Here is a 5,890-nt window from a genome sequence, read left to right on the forward strand (position 1 = left end):
TCACACGGCCATATCGCACGGCCGTGTCCTTCATTGTTCACTTCTTCCACGCCCGTGTGGTATCCCACATGCCCGTGTGTCTACACACACAGCCGTGTGCCTTGCCCATGTAACTCTCTGACTTGTTTGAAAATTAAAAATTTAGCTCCAATTTTTGACATGGTCTAGGACACGCCCGTGTGTCCAGGCCGTGTGCTTCACACAGCCGTGTCCAGGCTCGATACTTGGGGGTTTTTAGCCCTGTTTTCACACCACCAAGGACACACCCGTGTGTCTAGGCCGAGTGGGTCACTGTTCCTACATAAAAAAACACGAGAAATAGCTAAAATAACCTAGTTAGTGGTGTTAGTGCTCGGGTTGCCTCCCGAGAAGCACTTATTTAGAGTCTAAGCTCGACTTACCTCTCATTCGTATGGTCATGGCGGACCACGGAGTCGAGACTACTCTTTCTCACTATCAATTTTATTATTCATATAACGTCTAAGTCGAGTAATATTTACCTTAAAGTGTCGAATTGATAATGATTTACCTCGACTGTACCGTATGAGAAAACATTCAGTACCGTGAAAGGGGTCACTCCGTTTGTATTAAGCTCTAAAATGGCAATTCGGGGGTCCTTTTCATCTAACAATATTTTATCCCCAACCTTAAATTGCTTTGTTTCATCCCTGCGCTTATCATGGTGTCGATTTGATTGATTGTGTGCTTTTGGTTCCTCCTTAACATGTGTTCACCATTCGTCTAGTTCATCAATTTATAGTCTTCGTTCCTCATGAATTGTTCTGTTTTTGTCACATGGACTAGAATGTGTCTCCATCACGTTCTTCCTAGGGGTTTCCTGAAAAGAAGTTTGAGCCATAATGTTATTTATATCAATAGAACTTGTATAGCCATCTTGCTTACTAGATAATTTAATCGAATCACGAGCTTAGAGAGTAATCGTGTCATCTCCTACACGAAGTATTAGTTCTCATGTGCCAACATCAATGATAGTTCTAGCAGTTGCTAAAAAGAGCCTTCCTAAAATTAGAGGTATGTCACTATCCTCATCCATGTCTAGAACAACAAAGTCAATTGGGAATATAAATTTATCAATTTTGACAAGCACGTCTTCAATAATACCCCTAGGAAATCTAATTGTTTTATCTGCCAATTGAATGCTCATCCTAGTTTGTTTGGGTTTCCTAAGGCCTAGTTTTTTAAATATTTTATTGGGTATTACATTAATACTCTCCCCTAGATCAGCTAACGCATTATTAATAGTTAAACTACCAATTAAGTAAGGAATCGTAAAACTCCTTGGATCCTTCAACTTGTTGGATAGCTTATTCTGTAGAATGGCTGAGCAAACTGCGTTCAATTCCACTTGCGGCGCATCATCTAACTTTCATTTATTAGCTAAGAGCTCCTTTAAAAATTTCATTGCGTTTGGCATCTAGGAAAGAGCTTCAATAAACGGTAAGTTAATATGTAATTTTTTTAACAATTTAATGAATTTATCTAATTGTTCGTCTGTGTGGTCTTTCCTTGTCGCATTGGGGTATGGCACATGAGGTTTATACTCTTTGCTTACCAGTTTCTGCTTACTGTGGTTCACCTCATTCTTATCGTTACTTAACATAAGTTTTTTGCTTCGGTTCTAGTTCAGGTTCAACTAACCCTTCTTCATCTCGAACAGTAATCGCATGAAGTTGTTCCCTTGGGTTAGTTTTAGTGTTACTTGGTAGGCCACCTTGTGGTCGTTCAGAAATCAACTTAGCAAGCTGTCCTATTTAAGTTTTGAGCCCTTGAATCGACACTTGTTGATTCTTAAGCGCTGTTTTAGTATTCTGAAAACGAGTTTCTGACACCAAGATGAATTTTGTGAGCATCTCTTCAAGGTGCGGTATCTTCTCTTGTTGGTAAGGTGGTTGGTGAAAACCTGGAGGATGTTGTGGCCTTTGATTTTCTTGACCACCCCACGAGAAATTGGGATGGTTCCTCCAACTTGCATTATAACTGTTACTATAGGGTTATTTTGAGGTCTAGAGTTATTACCCATATAGTGGACTTGTTCCTCCTCGGTATTAGGGTTAGAGGATGGATAATCTGTGTTGTGTATCCCTCCTCCATTTGAATCACACATCATAACTGGATGTACTGCTTTTGTCAGCTTTGTTCTCATGGCTTGCCACTGATAGTTATTCAGTGACATCTCTTCAATAAATTCATAAGCCTCTTCAGGTGTTTTGTTGTTTAAAGTACCACCAACAGCTGCGTCAATCATCTGTCTAGTCGAGGGATTCAAACCGTTGGGGAAAGTTTGAACTTATATCCATAGAGGTAACCCATGGTGAGGGCACCTTCTCAATAAGTCTTGTATCTCTCCCATGCATCATAAAGAGTTTCTAAATCCACCTGTGCAAAAAAAGAGATATCATTCCTCAGTTTAGCCGTTTTAGCCAGCGGAAAATATTGAAGTAAAAAATTTTCAGTCATTTGTTCCCAAGTGGTGATTGACCCTCACGATAATGAAATCAACCATTGTTTAGCCTTATTTCTCAATGAAAAGGGAAACAACCAAAGGCGAATGGCATCGTCAAAAATGCCATTGATCTTAAATGTGTCGCAAAATTCTAGAAAATTTGCTAAATGAGTGTTTGGATCCTCGTCCTGCAAACTATCAAATTGAACAAACTGTTGTATCATTTGAATCGTGTTAGGTTTCAGTTCAAAATTATTTACAGCAACAGCAGGCCTAACTATACTCGATCCATTTCCTGTTAAAGTAGGTTTAGCATAATCATACATAGTACGTGGAGTAGGATTCTGATTTATTGGATTTGCAGAAACCACAGGAGGTAGTGGATTATTCTGATTTTCAGCCATCTCCTCGGTTGTGTTGTGAATATCGTCCTCTTGCCCTTCCTCTATGTATTGTAAGCTTCACCTTATTTCTCTTTAGTTTCTGTGAGCTGTGCTTTCGATCTCACTGTCAAAAAGTAGAGGTCCTGACGGGTTTCTTCTAGTCATAAACTATAAAAACCTGCCAGAAGTAAATAAAAGAAAATTTTGTAATTTAAGCAAAATTAAAAATAGAATTAAATTGAAATAAAAATAAAAATGGCTAAAGTAACAAAAATTAAGCGTTCCTAATATTTTAGGGGCAACAGTGCCAAAAACTTGATGGTCATGAAACTAACTGAAAATTTGACTTAAGGCAAGTGCACCTATCGAACAGTAGTATAGTTATGGTGAGACCGAAAATATCGTATCCACGAGGACTAAAAGTACTAGTAATTACTATCTTTTTATTATCTAGCCTAAAAATTTAGAGAATGTTTACCTAAGACTAATTATCTAATTAGCTAAGATTACAACAGAGATTAAGGTTGGAAAATACTTTTGAAAAATCGATTGAAAAGACAATACCCAAGAAAGAATCTACCTAGACTTCACTTATTACTTTTGAATTAGACAATTTATTCACTTGATTTATTCCATAGAAATCCCTAATTTATGTTAATATCCCTTTCGAGACTAAAAACAACTGACTCTAGGTTGATTAATTGAAATCTCTTTCTAATTAAAACCCCTATAGTCGCATTAACTCGATCTATGGATTCCCTTATTAGATTTGACTCTAATTTATGTCGTCCTATCTCTAGGATTGCATGCAACTCTGCTTAATTATGAATGATCTACTCTCAAACAGGGACTTTTCCTCCACTGAATAAGCATATCAAAAACCTGAATTAATATCTTAGAATATTAAAGTAAGGTTTAAAACTCACAATTAAGAATAAGAACAAATATTTATCATATAAATCAAAAAGTAATAAGATTCGTCTTAGGTTTCATCTCCCTTAGGTATTTAAGGAGTTTAGTTCATGATAATAATGGAAAACATCTCAAAGTATGGAAAACAAAAAACATAAAGAAACCCAACTTCTAGGAAAACAATCTTCAGTCTTGATGTAGATCCTGCCTCCGAGGTGATTCCGATGGCTATTCTTGAGTACTTTTCTACCTTCTACTCTGCGCTTCCTCTCTAATCCTCTTCTAGGGTGTTTATATAAACTTTCGAATGCCCAAAATAGCCCAAAATTAGCCTTTTCCGAGTAGAACTAGACTTGGGCTCGATAGGGACACGGCCGTGTGCCTCGCTCGTATGGAGGTGCTCAGGTCATGTGCAATTCTGACTTAGATTAATGTCAACACGACCATGACACACGAGCATGTGGATCACCCGTGTGGAAGTTCCTAGGCCGTGTGGAACACTAATTTAGGCCCAATTTGTCCGTTTTTGGTCCGTTTCTCGCTCTTTTTGCTATCTTAAGCTTTCCTGAGTATAAAACATGAAATTAAAGAATTAGAAGCATCAAATTTAATGAAACCAAGGAAAAATAATATATAAATATGCCAAGCATGGGGTAAAAATATGTATATATTAATGTTTATCAGAAGCTAAAGAAGCCTTCTTCCAAATGATGGACGAGTGATTCACTCAATACCTTCACACGAACCCGACTGCTCAACAACCTCTAACCCCTTCTAATCCCCAACTGATTCCTGTAGCTCCTCAAGGAGTCAAGTTTTTAAGATTTAATAAGCCTCTAGTTGACAAGATCCATAAACACAGGGTTGAAGAATTTAGAGCTAATGTTTACGATGATCCTGAGAGAGCTGAGTTTTGGCTTGAAAACACTATTAGAGTACTTGAGGAACTTTCTTGCATGCCAGCTGAATGTTTAAAGTATGCTATATCCCTTCCGAGAGATACCGTGTATCAGTGGTGGAATACGTTAGTTAGGTGGTACCGAGGGAGAAAGTCACCTGGGAATTCTTTTAGACCGAGTTTCGAAAGAAATATATAAATCAACGGTTTCTGGATTAAAAGCATAAAGATTTTTTAGAATTGAAACAAGGCCGCATGACTGTAACCGAATATGAAAGAGAATTTGTACAGCTGAGCAAGTATGCTTGGAAGTATCTTTCTACTGAAGAAATCATGTGCAAATGGTTCATTGATAGGTTGAACGAAGACATTAAACTTCTAGTTGGAATTTTAGAACTAAAGGAATTTTTCGTTTTAGTTGACAGAGCTTGCAAAGTCGAGAAACTTAGCAAAGAGAAGAGAAAGGCTGATTCAGAGGCAAGAGATTCGAGCAAGAGATCAATGAGTAAACCTTATCATTCTTTGTCAATGAAATCAAGAGATTATTTTAACTGATCGACCACTTTAATGGGATATTCCAATATAGATCACGAAAAGCAATACACCGGTCCTAAGGCTCAAGCTACATCGGTATCGAATGTTGGTAACGTGAAAGACATTAAACCTGAATTTCAACAATGTGGAAGACGGCATTTTGGAGATTGTTGGGTCAAAAATAATAATAGAGCTTGTTACAATTGTGGTTCGAGAAATCATTTTATCTGAGATTATCTTGAGTTAAATGGCAAAGATAAATCTCAGAATGCAAGATCAAGCAATACAGCTACTTGAAGGAGGCCGCCAAGAAATACAGGAAATGCAAGTGGTAATCATGGTACAATGAAAGATTCTACAGTGAGATTTGAGGCTAGAGTACCTGTTAGAGCCTACGCTAATCGCGCTCTTGAAAAAGCGTCATCACTAGATGTTATTACCAGTACATTTTCTCTTTACGACACTAATGTGACTACTTTAACTGATCCTGGATTGACACATTTGTATGTTTATGAGAATTTAGTGTCTAGTAAGCAATTACCTGTTGAAATTACTAAGTTTATGATTAAAGTATCAAACCCCTTAGGCAAGTGAGTTCTAGTTGACAAAATATGCAAAAACTGTCCTTTAATGACTCGGGGTTACTGTTTTTCGGCTGACTTGATGCTTTTACCATTTGATGAGTTCAATGTGATGTTG

General features: G+C 37.5%; 1 non-coding gene across 1 annotated transcript; it reads left to right on the forward strand.

Annotated features, from left to right (window-relative positions):
- The first annotated feature begins 2,324 nt into the window (after positions 1-2,324).
- Positions 2,325-2,430, forward strand: LOC121207975 (small nucleolar RNA R71). Its single transcript, XR_005903038.1, has one exon. It is a non-coding gene; the product is annotated as a small nucleolar RNA R71 (small nucleolar RNA).
- Positions 2,431-5,890: the final 3,460 nt, after the last annotated feature.

Source organism: Gossypium hirsutum, chromosome A01 (genome assembly GCF_007990345.1).
Source record: "Gossypium hirsutum isolate 1008001.06 chromosome A01, Gossypium_hirsutum_v2.1, whole genome shotgun sequence".
Classification (NCBI taxonomy): Eukaryota; Viridiplantae; Streptophyta; class Magnoliopsida; order Malvales; family Malvaceae; genus Gossypium; species Gossypium hirsutum.